The 27,232-nt window shown below is 37.1% G+C and overlaps 1 protein-coding gene and 1 pseudogene across 7 annotated transcripts in view; one reads left to right on the top strand and one right to left on the bottom strand.

The window, feature by feature from the left end:
• Positions 1 to 27,232, top strand: part of VTI1A (vesicle transport through interaction with t-SNAREs 1A) — a 364,802-nt gene that overhangs the window by 28,218 nt on the left and 309,352 nt on the right. The window lies entirely within an intron of this gene.
• LOC112830878 (lysine-rich nucleolar protein 1 pseudogene) overlaps positions 23,354 to 27,232 on the bottom strand; it is a 5,450-nt pseudogene continuing 1,571 nt past the window's right edge.

Below are 27,232 nucleotides of genomic sequence, written 5' to 3'. Positions count from 1 at the left end.
CATTTCATTCAGAGTTTGAATTTTGGTGGCTTTGAACAATTTGTTGTTTTGTTATAGATGACTATAAATAATTTATGTATACTTAGTATCCATTATGTGTCAAGCGTTGAGTAAGTGGTCAAAAGATGCGTAAGACATATTTTTCAAGAAGCTCGCAGTCTTTATAATAATGTGGTAAGTGAAATTGGAGAGGCTCTGATGGGATAGTGTATGAAAGGGCATGCTTTCAGGGTGGGGCAGCCCTGTGGAACTGAAGGTTCCACGAGCAGGTCACAGCCAAACTGAGACTTGAAGGATGAGAAGGAACATGAGAGAAGCAGGGTTGATTCAGGTTGGAAGTACCAGGTAAACAAAGGGGAGGGGCGGTACTGATGGAAGGGAGGATGGGGAGATCCAAAGTGTCTGATATCACATCAGGTGTAAAATATGGGGCTGATGCCTTAGTTCCAAACTTTGCTACACATTGAATCATCTGGGGACCGGAGAAAATCCTGAGGCCCGGCGCCCATTCCCGGACTTTACAATTTGACTGGTACAGGGTGACTCGGGCATCAGAGCTTGATGAGCTTGAGAGCTCAGTAAAGCCTTGCTGGTTAAGTTGAGCTCAGCCTTTATCTCAGCTGTGGTTCAGAACCACTGAAGGACTACACGTGCTGGGTAATGTGGTTTCTTTATATTAGGTGAAGCATCTGAAAGGATGAAGCTCTTCCTTCCTGAGAGTTGCAGTGCCATTTTAACTTATTTTCATTTTTTTCTTTCAAATCTTCAGTGCTATTACTTTACATACTTTAAGTTGGCAAATCCAGTATCTTACAGTAACAGTTGCCCACATTTCTTTTTTATCAATTAAGAAATTACTTTAAAATTAATTTCCTTGTGGTTTAAAGTTACGTGCTATGATAACCTTTATTTGGGGAAAACAGAAGCCATAGCATGAAGCCATAACCAGAGCATAGCATAGCATAGTTTTTCTCCCTGGGTGGCAAAACAAGCATTTTAAACTTTCACTTGAGCTTAGAGCAAAACAAAACCCTCAGCCTTTAATTTCGTGCTACTAAATAGAGTGTGCCTTTGACCTCTTAAGACAGTGCCAATAGAACATCTTCATGGGAATTTGTTTTTGTCTGTAAATATTCACTTTTAACTGCTTTGGAAATAGGCATATTAAAACCCCTTTTAAGAATGGAATAGTTATAAAGTTTGTGTGTGTGTATTTTGTTTTTAGGTTTAGTAGGAAAAACTATATATATATATATATATATATACGCTATATATATATAGTTTTTCCTTCCCTTGTGAAGTCTTGTGAGACTGATTGTAACTTAATTTTGTACAAGAATTGTCAAGAAATTGCTAGTAATCTCTAATCAGAAAAAGAAGTATGGATGTGATGGATAAATAGGATTCTGTTATGGCCAACATCTTCATTGATCTTAACAGAATTGCTCTTTGCCTCCCCCGTGTCTGTATTTTCTCTTGGCAGTAAGCCGAGTGAATTTGGAACAGAAAGAAAGAGAAAAATCTGCTTGGTTCCAAATGATGATAGCTGTGCATTGGTGTGGGGAAAATAACTTACAACTTGATAGTAGAATTACGAGAGGATTTCTCTTGTTTAGGGAGAAAATTGAAGGTCCTTTTGTGGCCAGGTTGAAAAATTTCTAATTTTACCCATAGCTTGTGATATCAACTTAAATCTTATGATCATCATGTCGAATGGTATGTAGAGTTTTTGATTATGAAATAACTTTTAAACTGTTTTTGAACTACAGTCAAAAAAAAAGATTAGAAAAAAATACTCTTTTGTGTCTTAAATTATTATCTTAAAATCTATTTTATTTCTTAAAGTAAAATAATTCTTATTTTCTCAGGTTTTTTTTTTTTAAATTAAGGAATTGATTGGTGAGTCTTGGTTTATGGGTATATCATTTTGCTATAGGCTCTCCAGTCAGATTATCCTCATGAAAGTATGTAATTTCAAAGTGTTTATGTCATAAGATTCACAAATCTATGTCTTTCTAGCTGATTATTACCCCCTCAGGTAGATTCTAAGGAAATAATCTTTCCATATGTCTTGAAAATACAGATTTGGGGCAAGATTTTTGTCAGGGTATTCTGTAGCAAGAGGGCTTTCTGTCTTCCTAGTTTTCGGAGATTGTCGAAGTAGCAAAATTCTGCCTTCTAATTCAGATGGCCATAGATGGCACTGTGGCTCACTCTGATACTTAAAATATACCATATTGTGGCATTTTCTGAGAGAAATCTCTAAGACCAAATTCATTTACCATAGTCCCTTTGTATTAAGAGTTCACTTTCACTCCGAAGAGGAATGATTTTCAACCCAGCAAAATTAGAAATACTGTTTTTTTAAGATTAATAAATAGATATGAGCAGCTATATTTCTTGAGCCCTTGGTAACATTTTTTGAAATGGGGGCTCTTCTAATACTATGTCTGCAAAATCTCCCCCCACCCCGCAGGTATAGCACCTAGAAAGCGCAAATTAAAATACACTGTCTTCCTATCTCCCTCCTTCCTATCTCCCAGAAAGCCTTATTGAAACCTTGCCACTGAATCAAGAATTTTGTCTTTTGAGTTCTGTCATGACTGGGGCTAAACAACTCTCGCTGGCAAGTGATAAGAGGCATAGACAGCAGGGAAAAGGGAAAGAGAGAAGAGAAATAGGAGTCGGGGGAAAATAAAAGTGTAAGGGAAAGGGTGGGAAAGTCTCAGGTACACACCAGAAGGATGAGGGCCTCCAGCAACTGCCTGGGGGGCCCGTTTGTCGGGACTCATGCAGTGATCTGCCTCTCCCTGCTATATCCTGATACTCGGAATGTCTTTTTGGAATCTAGGTAGTACTAAGAAAGATCTCAAAGTACAAACTGATGTTGTCCTTAAGGAGGAATTTTCCAGTCCTCCAGTTAAAAAAAAAAGAGAGAGATTCATAAAGATTCAGAAATTTATGTCTTTTTAACTAATTATTACCCCCTCAAGGGGATTCTAAGGAAATAATCTTTCCATGTCTCTGGAAATATAGATCTGCATGCAAATCTATCACATGCAAGTAGAAGAATCCATATAGCAAGGAATATTAATGCAATTGTATTTTTGTACTCCCTGTACCCCAGCTTGGGGATCTGATATGTTTCTGTCTTGATTTTGATACTTTTGATGAAGTTGGGAAGCTTGTCTTTGGGGGCAGAAAAGGTATGATCTCTTTTCTAACAGAACACTGGTGGTAATGGGTAGTCTTTCTCTTTGGTCTAGAACAGAAATCCTTAACCTCAGTACTATTGAAATTTGGGGCTGGATAATTTTTTGTTGGGGGCGAGGGGAAGCTGTCTCGTGCCTCGTAGGATGTTTAGCAACATCTCTGGCCTTTACCGACCGAATGCCAGTAGATGACCACCACCCCACTCTAGTCATGACAATCAAAAAAATGTCTCTAGGTATTCCAAATATCCCCTTTGAGGCAGAATTACAGCTGATTGAAAACTCCTCAGTCTAGAAGGATCACTGATGAGGATTGAAGAGGGAGAGGGAGAGAGAAGTAACAACTGAGGACTTGTAACAAGCTAGACATTATGTTGTGTATCATTTATTCTACCCAACCAGTTTATAATTCAGACATACGAGGTTATGAAAAGCTAAGACACTTTCCCAAGGTGTCATAATTTGGATCCAGGACTTGAAATCAAATCTATCTGACTCTAAAGCTACTAAATCATACCATTTTGCGGCATTTAAAGAGTCACTACAGTCTCTGCGAGTTCCAGCGTGTTGAGTTTAAAGAACATTTGGCTCACTAACCAATATACATTTATTTCAGACAGGCTGTTAACCAAGACAGGTGGTGTGATGCAGTGGAAAGTACCCTGGATTAAGAGTCCAGAGTTCTGGCTTTGGGTGTCAGCTCTGATACTAACTAGCTGAGTGCCACTGGGCAAGTCGTTGTGTCTCTGCTTCTTTAACTCAAATATACAGGGGGCAACCTCTGTGCTCCCTACGGTCCATGAGCTGTGTTGGTGAACAATGTTGAAAATTGGAATGCTTGGCATTTCAAGACTGGCGAAAGTTTTCAAATTGCTTTAAACCTATTCTACATGCAGTTTAGGATAATAGGTATGCAGTGGAACTTTTGGCTCAATATAATCTATTAGTCTCCTATTGACATGTCCTCCATTTCTGCAACCCCTAGCCCTTTATCCACTTCCTTTGAGAAGTCTCTTGTAATCATCTTTCCTGTCATGATCGATTTTCTTTACTTCCCTTTCGCCTTGGTACGTATGTTTATAACTTGTACCAACTTACACACTGTTTCCATGTCAGTGCTGAAAAGATTTATTGATCTTCACTTACTTATGTTTTATCACTCCAACCAAATTGTAAGTTTTTCAGGAGAGGAGCCTGGGTCTTCCACTTGTCATGTTTTCTGATGTTTTCTGAAGTATTCCAAAAAAAAATGTAGTACCTAGTAGGTGTTCAGTAAGTGCCTAGTGAATTCAGTTTAAGAATTTATAATTTTCAACTCTATGGTAAGTGATAGGAACACAAAACGTAAGTATTCTAACCAAACAGTTACATCCAGTATGGATTGTTCTTTGAGCACAATTTGTTTAACTTCAGTGGAACAAAATAATAATGCCATGTGTTTTTGTATGTGTTTTCTGTGTTCTGACTCCTTTTAAATTTCTCATACCTGGGAATTCATTTGCTTTAAGCCCGAAGTTTCTGAAATGCTCCGTTGGATACATCTTCTCAGGAATGGCCATATGTAGGAAAATATGACATATTCATTGGCAGAAAAAAGCTGATAAATACAGCCTGATGTAGTATTTCAGCAAACATTTCAATAACTTTTTGACATTTTCCTGTAGTCCATATTTACCTTATCAATAGTTATAGTGACATATGATTGTCAACTTTTTATATTAAGACCAAACTAATAAATGAAACATGTTGTGTTTATATCTGATGAAAGCTGACGTTTTGGAAGGGTGTTAAAATATACTGACAGGTCCTGTTCATAAGCTCCTTTGGTATAAATATGCAGATGACATCTTTAGATATTGTTTGTACACATGCCGATAGACAGAAAGCGTTGACAACATGACAAATGTAAATGTCAACCTCACAATTTAACCTTTTGGTGTAGAAAAAAGATGTTAGTTTTAAGTTACATGCATCTTTTAACTTTTTTTCAAAGTTTTTATTATTTTTTAGCCTATTCCCACTCCTGTTTCATGTTCCGCCGAAAGCAGCCTCTGCCATAAGATTTGCTCTTGAGAGCTTTTCTCTATAGCGCTCCTGCTGAAACAACTGCAACTGCAAGATGTATTTATTTCTCTAATTCTTTATGTTACTGTCCATGTTCATTTCCTCTCTCTTGAATCATTTCGTAGCATCCTTCTATTCACCTATAAAAAATATTTTGGGTTGGGGCGCCTGGGTGGCTCAGTCGTTAAGCGCCTGCCTTCGGCTCAGGTCATGATCCCGGGATCCTGGGATCAAGCCCTGCATCGGGCTCCCTGCTCAGCAGGAAGCCGGCTTCTCCCTCTCCTGCTCCCCCTGCTTGTGTTCCTGCTCTCACTATCTCTCTCTGTCAAATAAATAAAATCTTTAAAAAAAAATTTGGGGGGGTTAATAAGAGAGCCTGAGGAAAGCACTATAAATCCCCCTCCTTGCCCCATACATACTTTATATTAAAGCATTTCTTACAACACTTGGCTGCACTTATGTCTGTGCTAAGATCTAACAGTTGAGAGTGTCATGTAGCACTTGAAATTTTTTTGGCTTATGGAGGTTCATATGGGACAGCAGTGGAGTGGGCTGGAAAGGCACTGGATATTCTACTTAGGAGGCCTGGGTTTAGATTCTGTCTTGGCCACCGTGCCTTTGAGAGTTTGTGCAGGTCTCCTACCTTTTAGGGTCATCCCCTCCTCATTTGCAAAATGAGACTAATGATACCTGTTCTACCTACCAAAGTATGAAGTAATGCATCATAAAAATGTTTTGGGAAATATATTTTTAGAAAACACATGGGAAAGACATGTCAGGAAATCCTTATTATAGTGTGCCCTTTGGCAGCATATCTTTTTCTTGTTTACTCTCCCTGTTTTTGAAAGAGTAGTCCTATGCTTAGAGGCTATCCAAAACTAGTTTTGGAAATCTGAGTCTTAGACACCTTTAAATCCAAGATAGTAAGATTTTGCATGTAATACTGTCACAGGTACAAAGAACATACAGGTACCAAAAAAGCAGATAACCCATAATATTTCCCATAACAAGATGTTCAGATTAAAGACTCAGATACCATAGTTTCTGAACCTACATGTAGGCCTTTTTTCTTGACTCCATGGCCAATCCCTAGGCTAGATTGTTTCTGTATTTCCACTCTTCTGTTTACAGCATATCCTTGATTTTGCCATATTAAATCTCTTCTTACTTCAGGGGATTGTTTCTGGGTCTCTTAAAACAGTAAAATATCAGTTAGAGATAATATCACTTTTTTGAGGCATAAAGTGACCTCAGAATAAGGGCGATTGTGTAGGCATATGTATTTTATAAATACTGTGCATCTGGGTTGAGAGACACTGTGATAGAGTTGGCCTTGTAAAAGAGGTGTGGGGTTTCTCCCATGTTGCTTCTTTGAAGAGCATTCAGGGCTTATCATTGCCAATTGGGTCAAATCCAAATTTCACATTCTAGCATTCATTTCACTCCTAATTCTCCCTAATTCCTAAGCTTCATTTCAGAAGCTTAAATTTGCTTCCCATAATCAAATTACCATATGAGCTGTTGTTGTGTGCAGCTCATTTACTTATTCTCACCTAACTGCCCTTTTATGTGCTGTTTTGTCCACAATTCTCTCCTCCAGCTTCCCACCCTATGGCCTTTAGTACATGACTCAAGAATCATTGCTTCAGCTAGTCTTTCTGACCTGACACAATCTCCTCTACTCCATGTATCTTTTGTAATGAATTCATCTAAAAGGAAGAAAATGCTTTTTCCATTTAGTTTAACTTAAAAATTGGCCTTCATCTCAAAATTTAACTTGTCTGTAGAAATATTTTGGTAGTAATAGGTCCAATCCTTAATTTTCTGCCTGTGTAGATTGGTTAGGAATAAAGGGTGCTAATCATACAAAGAAATGTTCAAAGAACTCTTTGGATGGTGATTTGGTTTATTGGGCCACATTTCAAAATGTTATCATAAATAAACTGAAGGAATACTTTGATATTGTCAGAACACTTATTTCCAATGGAACTCTACACTGTTCTGACTGTTTCATCCACTGTTCCTCCAGCGTCTGCACTATTGGGTCCTAAGCCTTATGCTGCCTTATAGTTTGCTTTTTTCCCACATGTCATTAGTCTTGTTGCTCCAACTACATTATATGCTATTTTAGAATAAGAACTGTGATCATGCTGTGCGAAAGTATCTCAGTTCTAAATGAATATCTGTGAGTGAATAGATGAAGTACGTGGTGAAGAAAGCAAGTTGGACTGAATGATGAAATGTACATTACAATGTAGAGCATTTCTAACTGTGGGTAAAATACCTTATTCCTCGTGGTTAAAATATAGGACTTTGCTATCCCATATCAACCCAGAACCAGACCCAAAGGTGTTAGTTAATAGTGTAATTATGCCCACTGGTTTCGAAGAAAGATTAAGTTTTTCCTTTAAAATAGTACATTTTCATATTTATATCCCAATCAAATAATGTTTTGCATTTAAAATACAAAACAAAATAATCACAATACAAACTTTAGCCTTATACCCTGAGGAACAGTATTTGCTTTAAAATACTCTGTGGGGTTAGTTTTTCCCGTCTTTCTGAAGTTATGAGAAATTTTCTGAGTTCTTCCTTTGTTTCTGAAAATATATCACTTTCTCACTGATGAGTGTAGAAGGACCTTTCTTTTCACAAATTGGCACCCATAATTTTAAATTCGCAGTGTGCAATATCTGATCCCAACTGCCTTTGCCTTCATCCTTGTCCATTTGGGCAGCTGACAGTCATAGTCGGAAGTCAGGATTATGGCTCCTCCTCTTCCAGTATTGAAGACAGTACAGATTAGCAGTAGTTAAGGGCCAGGAGTGCTCAATCAAAGTCTTTGTGGCTTTTAAAAACAAAACAAAACAAAACAAAAAACAAAACAGCCAACCACCAGTCAAGGATTCCCCCTGGGAGATTGTGGTCCCACAGACCCAAGTTGGTCCCAAGTGATTCTCATGTAGATCTTTAAAATAAAGCTATTAGGTTAATGTTTTCCAGACTTTTCACCACCAGGGAAACCAAATTAAGAACATTTATTAAGCAAGTGTTGATTTCCTTACTTTTTTTATTAACAAAGTTAGGGAGATAGAATTTTAAATATGTGAGAGAAGTCAAGGTTTGTTAAATCAGTATGAGAGAACTAAGTTCATATATTCCAGCCCAAAGCAAAAAACAAAAACAATGTTTTAGTTAAGCTGTGTAGTCTTGTACTGATTAAGTATATGATCACTATTAATCTTTCTGAAATATTAAAAAACAACCCATGAGACCTTCAATATTTTTCTGGATATCTGGTAGAGAGAATGGAGAGGAACAGGGCTGAGGGCTAATGGAGAACGTGTCAATGTCTAGACAGAACTATGCATTTCAAGAATGGAGCTAGACATTGGGGAGGGTATGTGCTACGGTGAGCGCTGTGAATTGTGCAAGACTGTTGAATCACAGATCTGTACTTCTGAAACAAATAACGCAACATATTTTAAGAAAAAAGGAAAAGAAGAAGATAACAGGAGAGGAAGAAAAGGGGAGTATGTCAGAGGGGGAGACGAACCATGAGAGATGATGGACTCTGAAAAACAAACTGAGGGTTCTAGAGGGTAGGGGGGTGGGGGGATGGGTTAGCCTGGTGATGGGTATTGAGGAGGGCACGTTCTGCATGGAGCACTGGGTGTTATGAACAAACAATGAATCATGGAACACTGCATCAAAAACTAATGATGTAATATATGGTGATTAACATAACAATAAAAAAATTAAAAAAAATAAAATAAAGTGATTTCAATATTTCAAAAAAAAAAAAAGAATGGAGCTAGATAGAGCCTCTCGGAGCACAGTGCTGGGAATATAACTTTCTATCTGCATCCTCTGTAAATTGAAAGAGAAGAGGAAGAAGGGGCTAATGTTTATGTACCAAAAGCTGTGTTAAGGACAATTTTCATTTTATCTTTTCAGAAGCCCTGCAGAGGTAGGTGTTTTGAGATGAGGAGCCACATCCTCAGCCAGAGATAACTGTGGCTTGCCCAAGGTCATTGACCAGCTGAGCAAGAATGAGAAACTAAGATTCTTTGATTCTGTATCCAGTGTTCTTTCCAATATAGTACCGTCTTCCAAATGCTATTCTTGCATCTGTCTGGTTTTTTGGTTTAAAGTCCCATAAGACCCTGGCTTCCTCTCTCTGGTCTTCATTTCTTCTTAGTTTAATATTTGTGGAATTTTATGTTGTAGGGAACCTTGTAACCAATACTCTAGGAATGTCTATGTATTTTAGGTCCCAGGAGCTCAAGAGCTAAGTCTACTGTGAAAGGAAAGAGCTGCTGCGGATCTTAAGGATCAGTCGTCCCAGAACTTACGTGCTAGGCCATAGTATTATATCTTAGATACTAACGAAGATTTTTTTATTTTAATAAAAAAGAAAGCTGATAGTAAGTTCCTCAAGGTCATTCTTTAATTTTATTCTTGTGTATAAACTTTGGCCTCTAATCTCAGCGTTCAGTTTCCTCATCTGCACAGTGAAGTGGTTAGACTATCAGTAGTTCCTAAAGTAGACCAGTGGGTGAGAATCACCTAGACGGCTGATTGCTGTGTCCACCCTCCACCCTAGTGTTTCTGATTCAGAAGGTGTTGGTGGGGCCCCACAAGGATCTGGGGATTTGAATTTCTAAATAGTTCCAGGTGGTTGCTGAAAGCCACTGGAGTAGATGATTCCTAGAGTTCCTTCCAGCTCTAAAATTTGTATGACTCAGCCCTGCCAATTTCTGGACTTACTGGAAAATAACTTGTATCTTCGACTTTGAAGATGTACACCTTGAATCTCTGCTTTATTCAATTTTGCTGGGTGCCCTTTCTGGTCATACTGCAAGTTCCTTTTCCTTAGAAATTATCTTTCTTTTCCCTCATTCTTTGTGTACTGCCAAACAGAATGTTTGTTTAACTAATGTTAGTGCAATGCATTTCCAGAACTGCCTTTTGGGGAAATTTAAATGAAAATTTAAAGTATCATTACGAATGCAAACAGTAAATTCTTTCACTAGCTGTAGGCATCTTTACATTGTGATGACTAAAAAAGGTTCTGGTTAATTAGAAGTAATTTGTTAGAAACCTGAATCCTCTTTTTTCCCTCTCAGAATAAAACTCAGTTCCCAGCTGGATGCTTATAAGTACAGGAAATGTAATTGTCAGATGATTAATTGCAAAAGATAGATAATTAGAGTTCATATGATGTGTCAAATATGGGCAACCAAGAGGTTGACTACACGTTGAAAGAAAACAGCTGAAATCTGGGTTGTGGCTGTAGATGGGTGCCTTACCTTTACCACCAGAGCTTGTAGAGTTAGGTAGAAAGAACACTTGCCTGAACCTTGCCTCTTTCATCCTGTTTTGGGCAAATTACTAGATTTGCCTCAATAAAATTACTAGAGAAGAGTTTCCATTACCCAAAATCAGGCTTAGAACATTGAGCTTTTGCTGAACTACCTTTTCTAATCTCAAATAAAAGATTTGGGATTTATAGCTGTTTCTCAGTACCATATAATATATTCTTAACTCTTCTTATTAAATGAAAATTAAATATTTCTATTCCTAGTTGAAATGACTTGTTTTCATTTCCTAATTTTCCATGGCCAAATCTTATATCCTTTGAAATTAGTGTCCCTTGCTCCTGGAAGTTAAGTGTTTTCATCATAAGTCATTGGATTCCAAGATGGCATAGTTTAACCTTCGGAAAAAATTCACTTATGGTGTTTCTTTAAATCACCCATCAAAAAAATTAGTGAGATGAGAAAAAAAAAAATCTTACAACCCACCAGTAATTAAATTAACCATCTCCAATCTGACTTACCTGTTGGTTTATTTAGAATCACAGTGAAACTAATAAAAACTGGGTCTATCTCTTGCATTTGTAAATGGGACTTTCTCCATTTTCTAAACTTTATATTTTTACTGGAGAGTTTTTCAGCCCTCAGAAATACTGCTTTGCAAATTTAGCTAATGACCCAAATCCAGCTTGTTTGTTGTATAGGAGTTGTATTAAAATAACTCACTGTATGAGTATTGTCATTAATGATATGCTCATTTTAATAATGGGGCTGCAGATTCTTAGTCTATAGTCCTTGGGGAGATGCTACAATTTTTTTTTAACTAAGTATTGTTCTGGCTCCTTTCCTTGATTGGCCCAGAAATAGCAATCAGCTGGGGAGCAGGATGACATGCCTCTTAGCGATCCCTTTGATCTTTGAGATGAGTATCAACATTGTATGCTTCCTAATGGAAGTGTAATTTAATGAAATCTATTGGGTAAACATACTTCAGATGTTCAAAGGAGGTGACAAAATTTTTGCTGGCAGCCAGGACCTGGCGGCTTTCCAGCTTGCCTCTAGCTGCTATGCATATAGCATTGAGAAAGGCACTTAAAATAGGAACACAAAGTATTATTTTCATTGTGTTTCAACCCCCCTGCCTGCCCTCCCCTACCAATTTCTTTCCCTTAATTTTATTTTTGTGATATTTCTGCAAGTGCCCTTTGACATGTAACCTTTCCTAGTATAAAGTGGAATGTGAGATATGATCTTTTTATATTTTTCTTGGTTTATTTTATGACACCAAGAGTGGTACATTGGATGTATGGCACCAAAGTCAAGGGAAGTTGTAGGCATGAGACTTACATAGAACATTCTAGAGGGGAAAAAAGGCGCTCTATAAAAAGTACATATTTCAGTACCAATTGATTAAATTAAACTTTCCATTTTGGGAGGAGATGATAGAGCACTTTTGTTTTAACAATCCTTGAAGAAGTGTGATGGAAATAGCCATAGACAGCACAAGTCAGGGGACCTGACTAATCTCTGCTATGACACTTTCTAGCTGTGTGTTGTAAGGCCAGTGACTTTCTCTGGGTCTCAGTTTCCTTAGCTATAAAATGAAGGAACTGAATTGGGTGGTTTCAAAGGTCATTTTCATCTCTGAGATTTTATGATTCTTTTTAAGAATGATTATCAGCACTGTCCAGTAAAAACATTATTGCAGCCACATGTGTAACTTCAAATTCCCTAGTAATCCCATAAAAAAGAAAAGGGGTGAAATTAATTTTAGTAATATATTTTATTTAACCCAATAGATCCAAACAAAATATTATTTCAATATGCAATACATGTTTAAAATTATTAATGAGATTTTTACATTCTGTTTTTTACTAAGTCTTCAAAATCCAGTGCATATTTCAGTTCTGATTATCCCTACTTCAAGTGCTCAGTAATCACACATGGCTGGTGGCTACCATATTGGACAGCAGCTCTAGATGCTACAATGCAACTGTTTCAGACCACATTCCCAGAAGACAGTTGGTCATGAACATAAAGTTTCTTAAGCCTCCACCTCTTCCACTAGGCCAGGGGTTCTCAACTCTGGCTGCACACACCTGGTGAGCTTTAGAAAATACTGTTATCTGGATCCCCTTGGTCTAGGTGCAGCCAGGGCACAGGGATTTTTTAAAGCTCCCCAAGTGATTCCAATGTTCATTCAAGATTAAGAACTGCTGCCCTGGACATTAGCTCCTAAATACAGCTGTTGTCTTATTCCATAGGCTTCCCACCATCAGGAAAGCTTCTATAACTTCAATCTTCCCTGTACCCCACTCTCTTGGTAATAAGGAGTATACAGGATCATTAGATCAGGTCCAAAATGTTGGCACTCAGTATATAATAAACAAACGGACTGATAGACTTTATTTCTTCCATTAAAAATAGAGATATGGGGGACGCCTGGGTGGCTCAGTTGGGTAAGCGACTGCCTTCGGCTCAGGTCATGATCCTGGAGTCCCGGGATCGAGTCCCACACCGGGCTCCCTGCTCAGCAGGGAGTCTGCTTCTCCCTCTGACCCTCTTCCCTCTCGTGCTCTCTTATCTCTTATTCTCTCTCTCTCAAATAAATAAATAAAATCTTTTTAAAAAAATAGAGATATGGGGCGCCTGGGTGGCTCAGTCGTTAAGCAGCTGCCTTCGGCTCAGGTCATGACCCCAGGGTCTTGGGATCGAGCCCCGCCATCGGGCTCCCTGCTCGGCGGGAAGCCTGCTTCTCCCTCTCTCACTCCCCCTGCTTGTGTTCCCTCTGCCTGTCTCTCTGTCAAATAAATAAATAAATAAAATCTTAAAAAAAAAATGGGGGTGTGATACATAACAGAGTGTGGACACTGAAGTGTTTTCAGAACAATAGCAACAACAAAAAATCATATAAAATGTAGGAGGACACTCTGACATTTTAAAGAGCCTTTTATAATCTCAGAAATTCTATGCAGTAGGCAATTTCCAGTTCATCAGTACTACTTTTTTTGATACAATTTTAGATTTTTCTTTTTTTTTTGGTTAAGAGTTTATATCCTTACAGTTCAGCTTCTTTTTTAAAAACAAATTTATTGAGGTATAATTTGCATATTATAAAAGTTTTCATTGTAAGTATACAATTCAGTGCTTTTTAGGATATTTATACAGTTGTGCAACCATTACCTCAATCTAGTTTCTTAACACTTTACCTAGAGGTCCCCTCATGCCCATTTGTAGTCGTCTCATTCCAACTCCCAATCCCACGCAACCACTGCTCCTTTCTCTATCTATAGCTTTTTTTTTTACCATAATATTTTTGAGGTTCATCTATAGTATTATCAATAGTTTGTTTTATTACTAATATTCTAGTGTATGAATATGTAACACATTTTATTTATCCATTTACCAGTGGATGGACATTAGATTGATTGCAGTTTTTACTATTCTTACTCTGTGCTGTGAAAATCCACATACAAATCGATGTGGACACATATTTTCATTTTTCTTGGGAAACTACCTAGAAGTGGAATTGCTGGATCTTACGGTAAATATATACATTTCAAGAAACTGCCACACTGTTTCTGGAGAGATTTTACCATTTTATTTTCGCACCAACAATGTATGAAGGTTTCAGTTTCTCCACATTCTGGTCAGCAGTTGCTATTTTTCACTGAAGCCATCTAGGGGATATGTAAAAACATCTCATAGTAATTTAATTTGCATTTCCCTAATAACTAACGATGTTAAACATGTCTTTGTGTGCATATTAGACATTTATATATCTTTGATGAAATGTATTTTCAAATCTTTTGCCCATTTTTTTACTAGGTTGTTTGTCTTCTTATGATTCAGGTGGTTGTGTATTCTAGATGCAAGTGCTTTACAGATATATGGTTTACAAATATTTCCTCCCAGGGTGTGGCTTGCCTTTTCATTATCTTAATGCTGCCTTTTGAAGTACAAAAGTTTTAAATTCTGATAAAATTCCACTATTAGCTTTGTTAATGGATTATGCTTTTGGTATTGTATCTTACAAATCTTTGCCCAACCCAATGATACAAAGATTTTCTTGTAGAAGTTCTATATTTTTAACTATTATATTTAGGTTTATGATTATTCTGATTAATTTTTTGGTATGGTAAGAGATAAAGTATCTCAGGTTTTTCTGTTTGTTTGTTTATATGTATAGCCTATTGTTCCAGCATCATTTGTTGGAAAGAATTATCCTTGCCTCATTAAATTCCCTTGGCACTTTTGTAGAAAATCCGATGACCATAATGTAAGGGTTTATATTTGGAGTCTCAGTTCTGTTTCAGTGATCTGTGTATCTGTCATTATGCCAGTACCACAGCGTTTTGATTACTGTAGCTTTATAGGAAGTTTTGAAATCATATAATGTAAGTCCTCCACCTTTGTTCTTTTAAAAAAAAAAAATCCAGGTTCTTGGCATTTCTATATAACTTCAAGAATCAACTTGTGAATTTCTATGAAAAAGTCTGCTGAGATTTTGATAGGGATTCACTAAATAGATTCAATACAGATCAATATGGGGGAAGTTGCTATCTAAACAATATTGAGTCTTCCAATCCTCTTATTTGTATATTCCTTAATTTCTCAGGAATGTTTTAGCAGTTTTCAGCATACAGGTCTTGTACTTACTTCGTGAAACTTATTTCTAGAAATTTTATTCTTTTTGATGTGAATGAATTTTTTTCTTAATTTTACTTTTGGTTTGTTCATTGTTCGTATATAGAAATACAGTTGATTTTTGTATATTGATCTTGTATCCTGCAACCTTGCTAAACTCACTTAATAATTAGTTTTCTTTGTCGTTTCTTTTAGATTTTCTATATTAAAGATCATGTCATCTGTGAATAAAGACAGTTTTACTTCTTTCCAATATGTGTACCTATAATTAATTAACCTTTTCCCACTGGCTAAAAACTCCAATACAATATTGAATAGAGGTAGTAAGAATGGATTTCCTTGTCTTGTTCCAGTTTTAGGGGAAAAGCATTAAGATTTTCACCATTAGATTGATATTAGCTGCAGCTGTTCTATAAATGTCCTTTATCAGGTAGAAAAATTTCCCTTTAATTCCTTGTTTGCTTTCAGTCTATATCAAAAATGAGTGTTGGATTTTGTCAAATGCTATTTCTTTGTCTACTGAGATAATCATATGGATTTTGTCCTTTATTGTATTTATATGATGTATTACCTTAATTGATTTTTTTCTTATATTCTTGGGATAAATTACACTTTGTCATATATTTTTAATGTGTTGCCCGATTTGGCTTACTCATACTATGTTAAGGATTTTTATATCTATGTTTATGAGGGATATTGGTTTACATTTTGTCATACCTTTGCCTGGCTTTGGCATCATTGTGGTACTGGTCTCATAGAATGAGTTGAGAACTGCTTTCCCCTCTATTTTGTAAATGTCTTTGTGTAGGTTGTTTATTTCTTTAAATGTTTGATGGAATTCATCAGTAAAGCCAATAGGACTGGGCTTTTCTTTGTTGAAAGATCCTTTTACTAATTTAATTTCTTTACTTGTCATAGGCCTGTTCTATTTCTCTTTACTTTTGAATCAGTTTTTATAATTTATGTCTTTCTAACAATTTGTCCACTTTATCTAAATTTCCTAATTTGTTGGCATAAATTATTCATAATATTCCCTTATAATTCTTTTAATTTTTATAGGGTCTGTGACAATGTCTCCTCTTTCATTCCTGATTTTGGTAATTTTATGTTTTCTTTTTTCTTAGCCAGGATAAAAGTTTATTAATTTTTTAGATGTCTTTAAAGAAAAAACCTTTTGGCTTCTTTGTCATTATTTTATCTGTTTTCTATGTCATTGATTTCTACTTTGATCTTTGTTATTGCCTTTTTTTTCCTACTTTATGTATCATTTGTTCTTTTCTTTCTAGCTTCCTGAAGTAACAGGTTTCTTTTTAAGATTCTTTCTTTCTTTTTAAGATAAATATTTAAAGCTCTATATTTCCCTTTGGTGGCTTTTTAAAAAATTTGAACCCGTGGCCATTTTCTGCATTAATTTCTAGACTAATATTGCTAGGCTAAAATAAAATTTGGAAATACGCTTGGGAAGCTAAGAATCAGAGTTTTGTTTTGTTTTTTGGAGGTTTTTTTGTTTGTTTTTTTCCCTAATACTGAGTCAGTTGCTCTTAAGTTCTCAGTAATTTTTTAAGATATATGAAATTCACAGGCTGATCTTTCTAGATGCAGTGAAGAGACCTGAGTGTTCTGCCACAGTGCTTTTGCTTTAAGAACATTAGCTCATTGGGGTGCCTGGGTGACTCAGTTGGTTCGGCCTCTGACTCTTGATTTTGGCTCAGGTCATGATCTCAGGGTTGTGGGATCGAGCCCCACATCAGGCTCTGCGCTGGCTGTGGAGTCTGCTTGATACTCTCTCTCTCCCTCTCTCTCTGCTCATCCCTCCCCGTCTCTCTATCTCTCTGTTAAAAAAAAAAAAAAAGAACATTAGCTCAATAATGGGCCACCTGCCAGTGGTCTATTTCATTGAAGAGAATAATTTATCAAAGCCTTTTTTTCTGTACCTTAAAAATTTTTTTTCTCAACTTTATTTTGAAAGTTTTCAAGTATAGAGAAAAGTTGGAAGAAGAGTATAATAATCAGGTGCTTTCCTCTTCTTAAATTCAGTAACTGTTAAATACTTCACTTGCTTTCTCTGTCTCTTTCAGAGAGAGATTCCATAATTTGTTTAATCTATGAATATTTCTCAAGAAGAAATCAAGGATAAATTCCCAAGTTTCTAGCTTGTATAATTAGGTCTTTCAACAGATGACACTATCTACTGAGTTGGGGAAGACTAGTGTAGGACAAGTCATTTCTTGTTTCTTTGTTTGTTTAGTGGGGGAATGATTATAGAATCAGTAATTCACTCTCAGATGTTTTAAATTCGAGATACCTATGAGACATCCCAGTGGGAAAATTAAATAGTCGCTTGAAAATATCATGTTTGAGTTCAGAGGAGAAACTGAGTTAGATCTACTTTGAGCATATAGATAGTATTTAAACTTTAGAAATAGATGAGAATACTTAAGGAGCGAAGAGAGTGATAGAAGAAGATTCTTGACCAAGCTCACAGGAATTATAGCATTTAGAGTTCAAATAGAGAATGATTTTAATTGAATTAGGAAAAATGGCTCAGCGGGTGAGGTGGAAGTAAAGCCAGATCATTTCTACAGAAGAGACAATTTAAAGAAAGAGGACATTTCAACCAAATTAAATACTGTTGAGAAGTTGAGTAAAATGAAGACAAAAGAGTGCCCACTAGATTGTCAGCATAACAGTCACTGTGGACCTTGAAAGAACCTGTAGCTTGAGTAGCAGGAACCAAGATTCAGCCAATCCCTTTAAAGCCTGACTTGGTCATTCTCAACCATGATCATTGAAATGTTTGTGTATGAGATCATTAAAGTGAAGTTTTTGCTCTCTTAAACAAATTCAGTGTTAAGTTCATTTCACTTAAACAGATAATTATCTGCTACCAATTTCATGATAGTGCAGATTATGTTCTGATAAAACGACAGTACAGTTTTCTGGTCAATATGATTCTGGCTGTGCCTCTAACAAAGAACTGTTTCAGCTAAGAACCTAAGTTATTATGAATGTTTGGGCAGAGCATTTATATGTGTTCATAACCACTTAGAAATTTTTTTAAGCAATTATTTACACTTCTTTTATTTCCAACCAGTACAGCTGCCAATTGGACCAACGTTTAAAACAAGTGGCTTTAAAAATTAAAAAAAGAAAAAAACACAACACAGAGCATGTTGGCTATTCTTTCTTCAACAATGGAGGAAGGGGGGTAGTAATAGAAAACATTTGAGTAAATGTGATTGGATTCATTATGGAAAGTGATTTACATTAGAAGCTTTGCCTGGTTTTATGTTCTTACTGACACTTATTAATTGTTTGAACTTGAATGATTTACTTATTTAATCTCTCTGCCTCAGTTTTCATATCTGCAAAGTGGGAATAACAATAGTGTCTACCTTGGGATTGTTGTGAAGAGTGAACTCACACAGGCACACACACACATGCACAGCTGTTAGAATAATGTTTGACACATAGTAATTTCAAAAAATATATTATCTGTTATTTTTTTAAATGCAAATTAGGTTGATTTTTAAATACATTTACTCAGTTCCAGAGTAAAGCATAATCTAAATTAGGCCAAAATCCCCAAGAGAAACAACTTCTCTGGCACGAGATTTTCTCAGTTGTAAACCTACAAGTCCTATGTTTGCCCAGTGTGCTAACACCATTTAATTATTGATTTCACAGTAGTTTACCAGAATTGTATTTTCCAGCTCTGGAAAATGATCCAGATGAATATGTAAATAGGTTAAAGTTTATTTCTAATATAGAGTCTCACAGAAACTAGTGCCAGTTTTTTTTTTAAGATTTTAATTTTTTTATTTGTCAGAGAGAGAGAGAGAGAAAGAAAACACAAAGCAGGAGGAGTGGCAGGCAGAGGGAGAAGCAGGCTCCACGCTGAGCAAGGAGCCCGATGAGGGGCTCAGTCCCAGGACCCTGAGATCATGACCTGAGCTGAAGGCAGACACTTAACCGACTGAGCCACCCAGGCATCCCTAGTGCCAGATTTATATATGGGGAAAAGATAAAAGATATTTGATTATCCTCTCCTAAAATTTGTGATTCTTAAACCAAGAAATCATACCATAATTTTTAGTCATTGTTTGTATTAAATACCATAAAATAATGTAATTGATCATCACTAAGTAATATCCAGTCTGGTTGAGAACATTTGATGTTACTTGGTATGTCCTTCCTCCACTGGATTATGTACTATATATAAATGCTCTCTGTCCAAGCATTCAGAGTAAACTTGAGTTTTAGCTGAAACAGGTCTTTGTCAACAGCACAACTGGATTTATACTGACCAAAGAACTGCTCTTTCTATTTTATTAGACCATAATTTGCATTTTTGTCATCTGTAGGGGGAAGAGGTTAAGTTATTCTTAAAGAGCCTTATAATTCTGAAGTGCTATTATTGGATGATTTATAAAATGTTAATGATACTGATATTTTATTCTATAAGATTGTTTGAGGTCATTTATTTTGCTTGAAAATGGGTACTTTCCTCTTGATTTACCTGCAGGATCCAAGCACTCATTAAATATCCCCCCCACCACCACAACCACCACCAATGAACACAGTACTTTTATAAAATGCTCTTTTTAGAGAAACATTATAAAATGCGCTGTGACTAGGGGAGCAAAATGACTAATTTACAAATATATTTAAACCAGACAGAAAAGAACAAATAAGGCTTGTGGGATATATTCATCCCAATTGGCTATTTTTGAGTTTATTCACATGGGGCTCAAGTCAAATAAAGATTGAGTAGACCTCTGTTTGCAGTTGGAGTTTTGACCACCACTTTTTTTTCTCATGTGACTTCCAAGGGTTATTATATATTCAGATGAACAATTTTCTTAGCCATGCTATTGCTTCAAGTGGTTGGTGTTCTATTCAGGTAGCCTGTCACTTTAATAAATGTCTTCTTTCCTAAGTGTCCCTACCTGAATTATTCTATTTTCACCACAGGGACTAAAATGTTATCCAGTAGAGTTTTGTCCAAAGAGAATGGGATGGACGTGGTGCTACAATCAATCATTCATCTGCTAGATGTCAGGAAAGGTTTAACATAAACGAAGAAATAATCGACTTTTGGGAAAAGTGGCCTTATCTTGTCTCTGTACTGTATAAATACTCCAACATTTAGAGAAAGGGAGATATTGATTTTAAAAATATGTGTGAAGAAAATTTTGGGTGTGTTATTTTTTATATTGTATTGCTTCCATCTATGATAAATATAACTCTGAAACTTTTTTGCTAAAGTCACACATGACCCCTGTTTCTGAGGTCCCTTTCTGGTTTTTATCATAACTGTATTCCTTCTAATACATGGCATTTGTTTCACTCCCATCTTCTTTTATTTTTTTTTAAGATTTTATTTATTTATTTGAGAGAGAGAGAGAGAGTGAGCATGAGCACGGGGAGGGGCAGAGGGAGAGGGAGAACCAGACTCCCCACTGAGCACGGAGCCCAACGCAGGGCTCTAGCCCTGGACCCTGAGATCATGATCTGAGCCAAGTCAGATGCTTAACCAACTGAGCCACTCAGGTGCCCTTACCTCTATTTTCTTGAAACTAATTTCTTTGATACCATACTTGCTTGGTTTCTTCCTGGCTCTTATGTATCTACTTCACTGGATTTTCTTTTCCTGTGTTCCCCTTAATTTTTGGGTTTGCAGGTCACTGTTGTCTTGACTCTTGTCATCTCTGTGTTCTCTCTCCATCTTCTTCATTCCTCCCTCCCTCCCTCCCTCCCTCCCTCCCCCTCCCTCCTTCCTCCCTCCCTCTCTCCCTCCCTCCCTCCCTTCCTCTTTCTTTCTTTCTCTCTATCTTTCTGTCTTTCTTTCTTAAACCAGCTTTTTAGGTGACACTTTTTAGTGCCTATGACTTACAAATGTATTTAAACTAGGGAGAACAGAATAGCTGATGCTTATGGGATATATTCATCCCAATGGTTGGCTGTATTTTAGCTTATTCATATGAGGCTCAAGTCAAGTGAAGGTTGAGTAGACCTCTGTTTACAGTTAGAATTTTGACCACCACTTTTTTTTTCATGTGACTTCCAAGAGGTGTCGTATATTCAGATGGACAATTTTTTTAGAAATGATGTTACTTCAAGTGGTAGATGTTCTTTTCGGTAGCCTGAATGACACATCTGTGTCCCCTTCATAACTCTTTTGTAAAATTATTTTATTTCATTGTAGCATGAACACTTAACTTGAGATTTATCTTCTTAACAAATTTGTAAGTGTATAAATACTATAATCACTATAGGTACAATGCTGTACAACAGATCTCTAAAGCTTCTTCATCTTGTTTAACTGAAATTGTATGCCATTTGATTAGTAACTCCCGATTTTCCCTCCCTCCAGTCCCCAGCAACCACTATACCACTCTTTGATTCTTGTGTTTGACTGTTTTAGATAGCTCATATAAGTGGAAACACGTAGTATTTGTCTTTCTGTGACTGGTTGATCTCACTTAGCTTAGCGTCCTCAGGGTTCATCCATGTTGTCACATAGGGCAGAATTTCCTTCTCTTTTAAGGCTGACTAGTATTCCACTGTATGTATGTACCATATTTTCTTTGTCCATTCATCTGTTGATGGGCATTAGGTTGTTTCTGCATCTTGGCTATTGTGAATAGTGCTGCAATGAACATGGGAGTGCTAATACCTCTTCAATCTTCCTGATTTCAGTTATTGTGAATAAATACCCAGAAATGGGATTGCTGAATCATCTGGTAGTTCTATTTCCAGTTTTTTCAAGGAATTTCTGTCTTATTTCCCATAGTGGCTAGACTCTTTTTGCATTCCCACCAATAGTATGTAAGGGTTCCAATTTCTCCATATCCTCTCCAACTTTTGTTGTGTTTTGGGTTTTTTTTTGATAATAGTCATTTTGACAGATGTGAGTTGATATCTCATTGTGGTTTTGATTTACATTTCTCTGATGACCTGTGACATTGAGCAATTTTTCATATAGCCTATTTGTATGTCTCCTTTAGAGTAGTGTTTATTCACGTTCTTAGCACATCTTTAAATAAGGGTATTAGGATTTTTTTTTTTATTATTGAGCTTTTGGAGTTCCTTATATATATTTGAGATTAATCCTTTTTCAGATATATGACTTGCAAATATTTTCTCCCATTCCACAGGTTGCCTTTTCACTCTGCTGATTATTTCCTTTGTTAATATCTGAGAAACCATTGCCAAGATCAATGTCATGAAGCTTTCCCCTTCTGTTCTCTTTTTTGTGTGTGTTTGTGATTTCAGATCTTACATTTAAGTCTTCGATCCATTTTGAGTTGATTTTGTGTATGGTATATGATAAAGGACCAATGTTATTATTTTGCTTGTGGACATCCACTTTCCCAGCATCATTTGTTGAAGAGACTGTCCTCTCCCCGTTGTGTATTCTTGATACTCTTGTCAAAGATCGGTTGACCATATGTGTGTGGATTTATTCTAGGCTTTCTGTTCTGTTCCATTGGTCAATATGTCTATCTTTTTGTCAGTATCATACTGTTTTGATTATTGCGGCTATATATATGTAAACCAAGAAGTGTGATGTCTCCACTTTAATTCTTTCTCAAGATTGATTTGGTTATTTGTGGTCCTTTACAATTCCACATGAATTGTAGGATTGTTTTGCTCTGTTTCTATAAAAAGTGCCATTAGGATTTTTCTTGGGTGAACCGGGGCAATTTTATTACTTCATCCCTGAACCTCAGTTTCCTCATCAGTAAGATGGGTATAATAATACATCTATTTCATAATTATTAAAATTAAATACATTAATGCAAGGGAAACACATTAGTATGTACCTGGCACATACTAACTACTCAATAAATTTAGCTATATATGTATGCTGATGTCTTCAAACAGGGATGGAAAGCTTAACACAGCAAATAGTAGGTGTTAGCCACTCCCATGTTCTCTGGCTTCTCACACATGAGCTTCCCTGACCACAGTAGGTTCAAGCACATGGGCATAGTTTTCCTTAATCTCTGCAGAGGTTTGATTCAAGACAACTATCAGATGGCTTTCATCTGCATAACTGAATAATAAAAGCAATTTTGGCTGATTTGAAGGATAAGACGGTAGAGTTTAATCTTCAAACTTGATAGATTTGGAAGCACTCCTGTCAATATAAAAGATTTTGGGGGCGCCTGGGTGGCTCAGTCAGTTAAGCATCTGCCTTCAGCTCAGGTCATGATCCCAGGGTCCTGGGATTGAGTCTTGCCTCTGGCTCCCTGCTCAGCAGGGAGTCTGCCTCTCCCTCTACTCCTCCCCCCTGCTCATGATCTCTCTCACTCTCTCTCAAATAAGTAAAAAAATAAACAAATATATAGATATAAAAGATTTTGTCTGGGGTGGTGGAGAAGCCAAGGTCAGCACCCTGGTCGTACTGTCAACTTGTGGCCCGGTCGTAGTCCAGCTGCAGGTTCACCTGCAGGGGGGCAGCCGCCTTCTTGTTGAGAGCCATGTTGGGCCTTCCAGTCCTGTTAGGGGGGCAGCTGAATGAGGGGACACATTTTTAAAGCCATCCATGTTTGAGAAATGTCAGTTTCTGTTTCGTGTTTTCAAACCTAGCCGTATCCCACTGGCCACACTGTGTTCCTGTCCCCTTCCTTTCTTCTGAAGCTCCCATTGTGCCTGCCTCACGACCAGTCTCTACTTGCAAGGCCTTTCACCTCACCTGGTCTCTGTGCTCACGTGTGTGTGGCCTTCCTTTTCCAGCACCACCTCTAAGTCTGTGTCGGGCTCCCCTTCCCAGGGTTCTCCTGCTACTCTGCTCTCTTTCCTCTTCTTCTTTTTATTCCTCTTCAGAGCCAGCTTTTCTGTGCCTGGCTGCTCTGCCTTTTCTTTGGACTTCGTTTTCTTCTTTGCCGGGGACTTGGGGTTATGTCCTATTGGGATGTATTCTGAAGCCTCAACTTTGACTGGCTTCATACTTCCTTTCCTAGGGCTGCTCTCCATGGACTTGGAAAGCCCAAGGTGCCCTAGGGAGGTGTCTCCCCTCTGGTGGATTTTCTTTTTCTTCTTCATCTTCACATTGTATTCCCTGGGGCTCCCCTGCTTCCATTTCTGCCCTGAGGCTACCTGCTCCTCGCCATCGTTCCCCACTGAGCAAGCATACAGAGCATCCCCAGACTCACAGAACCAAGGGTCCCTGGCTACAGAAGGCTGCAGCCTCCTGGGCCTTTTTCACCCTCTTGCCCTGCCTGGGGTCCAGGGAGGTCTTCACACTCGAGCCAGGGGACATGGTCAGAGGCCATAAAGACTTCCTCTTCTTTTTCTTCTCCCCACTTTGGAACTCAAATGAACCAAGAGGCTGCTTCCTGGGGCTGGGCAACTTCTCTCTCCATTTAGCATGTAATGTGGTTTCAGGTTCTGGGTGCTGCTCACAGAGGGTGCTGTGGCCCTTCTTTTTCTTCACTATAGGCATTTAGATGCCTGCCCTAGGACCATAATCTTTGAGGGAGATGTGGCTCTTATGGGACAGACCTCAGTGAAATAATTGTCACTGTTTAAAACTGAGTGCTGAGTCTCTGGTTCTTTGATCACCTTCTTTTTCCTCTGGGAGCCCAAGGCCCAGGTCTCCTTTGTGGGTTTGGTGATCATTCCTGTAGGCCAGTCTTTCCTGCCTCCGTATGAAAGCCACCTTAGGATTTTAATAGGAATCGTGTTAGATCTGTAGATGACTTAGGGTAGTAGGGACATTTAAATATATTAATTCTTGGGGTCCCTGGGTGGCTCAGTCAGTTAAGTGTCCAACTCTTGCTTTTGGCTCAGGTCATGAGCTCAGGGTTGAGACTGAGCTCTGCATCGGGCTCGGTGCTGGGTGTGGAGCCTCCTTAAGATTCTCTCTCTCCCTCTCCCTCTGCCCCTCCCTGCTGCCCCCACCCCTCACAACAGGCTCCAAGGTGCGCTCTCTCTTTCAAAAGAAAAAAAAAATCAATTCTTTCAATATGTGAACATGGAAGGTCTCTCCATTTGTTTGTGTCTTCTTTAATTTCTTTCATCAATGTTTTGTAGTTTTCAGCATACAAGGATTTTATTTTTTTTTGGTGCTGTTGTAAATGGGATTGTTTTCCTAATTTCCTCTTCAGGTAGTTTGTTGGTAGATAGAAATACAATTGATTTCTGTGTGTTGATTTTGTATCCTGCCCCTTTACTGAATTTATTTATTAATTCTAACAGTTTTTTTTTTCATGGAATTTTTAGAGTTTTCTATATATAACATCATGTTATCTGCAAACAGAGACAGTTTTACATCTTCCTTTCCAATTTGGATTGCTTTGATTTCTTTTTCTTAACCTAACTACTCTGGCTAGGATTTCTAGTACTATGTTGAATAGAAGTGGTGAGAGTAGACACCCTTGCCTTGCTTCTGATCTTAGAGGAAAAACTTGTGAGCTGTTCAGCCTTGAACTCTTGATTATTGTTGTCAAGGCCTCTTAGGATGATCCCCTCCCTTCTGTCTTTCCTGACAGTTCTTCCTTTTTCACATTTTGCCCAGACGTGTCAAAGTACCCCAGTCTGTAGTGTCGTGCGGCATGTTTTAGGTTTTAATTATGGTACATAATCTATTTCTGGGCGCCTGGGTGGCTCAGATCGTTGGGCGTCTGCCTTCGGCTGAGGTCATGATCCCGGGGTCCTGGGATCGAGTCCCGCATCGGGCTCCCTGCTCCTTGGGAGCCTGCTTCTCCCTCTGCCTCTCTCTCTCTCTGTCTCTCGTGAATAAATAAATAAAAATTAAAAAAAAAAACAGTTTCAACATAATCTATTTCTTTGTTTTGCTATGGTTATTCTTTCTTCTTTTCCATTTGATGAACTACTCATCATGTAAGCCCCAGGTTACACACCACCTTTGTAAAGCCATTCTTGACCTGATCAAACCAGGCTAATTCCTTCCTTTCTTCCACTGTATTAGTGTGAACCTCCCTTTTATAGTACACGTTTATACTTATTACAGTTATTTGTCTTTATGCCTGCCTCAATGAGGAGTTCTGCTTTATTATCCAGGAATCTGCTTTATTAATAATATAATACCTGGCATGTAGTGCTGTTAAAAAAATGCTAAATAAATGCAGACATGAATGGATGAATTGATGAATATTGCCGAATTCCATGCCTGTAGTCTTATTTAGATTTGTTATCTTCTTTGGTCTGAGCACGAGATTCTCAGTAAAACTTTGTGGCTTTATTAATCCATTTTTTTTTCCTAAAAACTAGTAGCAATCCTTATTTTATGTCACTTTGACATATTCAGGTTTATAATTAATTCAAACATTTCTTGTCTTTTATGGTAAACTGTTTTAAGAACTTTACATCTTTCTAGTCTCTCTTAAAACAAATTCTAGATTAGGGTTCTTAAAAGTCACTTACAAAAAAAGAGAGAGAAAATGAAAGAAGTAATATTACTTCTAAAATTCTTTTCTTCCTGATCAATATTTTAACATACTTTCTTTTTTAAGAGTATTCTATTAATAGTCACATTTTTCAAAAACTCCATGATTTAGTTACTAATTGAAAAGAAAAACTTTTTTTTTTTTTTTGGCTAGCTATTCTTCTTTTATCCGGAAATCTAGAACTTTTACACCAAAAATTTACTTTTAAATTGAATAGTAAGATTTTTTTTTTTTTGGTTGGGGATTAGTAGCATCTTGTTTTCCAAAATAATGTCTTAAGTAAAATGTAGCTTTCTTAAAAAGGTATCGCATGAGTTTAGAGTAGTGTTGAGCATAGTTTGTTTGTGGGAATCTTAAAAGTAGATATTTACTTCAGTTTCTACGATCTTAGGTCTTCCAACTTCTACAATTGTATATCCTCATTGCTATTTTACAAATAAACATAATGTGATTAGCCAGCATTGAAGTTAAGTAGCAAAATAAAATATATACTGTTCAGGTATCCTAGAATTCTTACTTTTTTTTTTATCTAGTATATATATATATATATATATATATATATATATATATA

The sequence above is a fragment of the Callorhinus ursinus genome, unplaced genomic scaffold (genome assembly GCF_003265705.2).
Source record: "Callorhinus ursinus isolate GAN/ISIS: 27379988/994484 unplaced genomic scaffold, GSC_fseal_2.0 scaffold20, whole genome shotgun sequence".
Taxonomy (NCBI): Eukaryota; Metazoa; Chordata; class Mammalia; order Carnivora; family Otariidae; genus Callorhinus; species Callorhinus ursinus.
The sequence above is the reverse complement of the archived record's forward strand: the minus strand, read 5'-3'. Positions and strand labels throughout refer to the sequence as shown.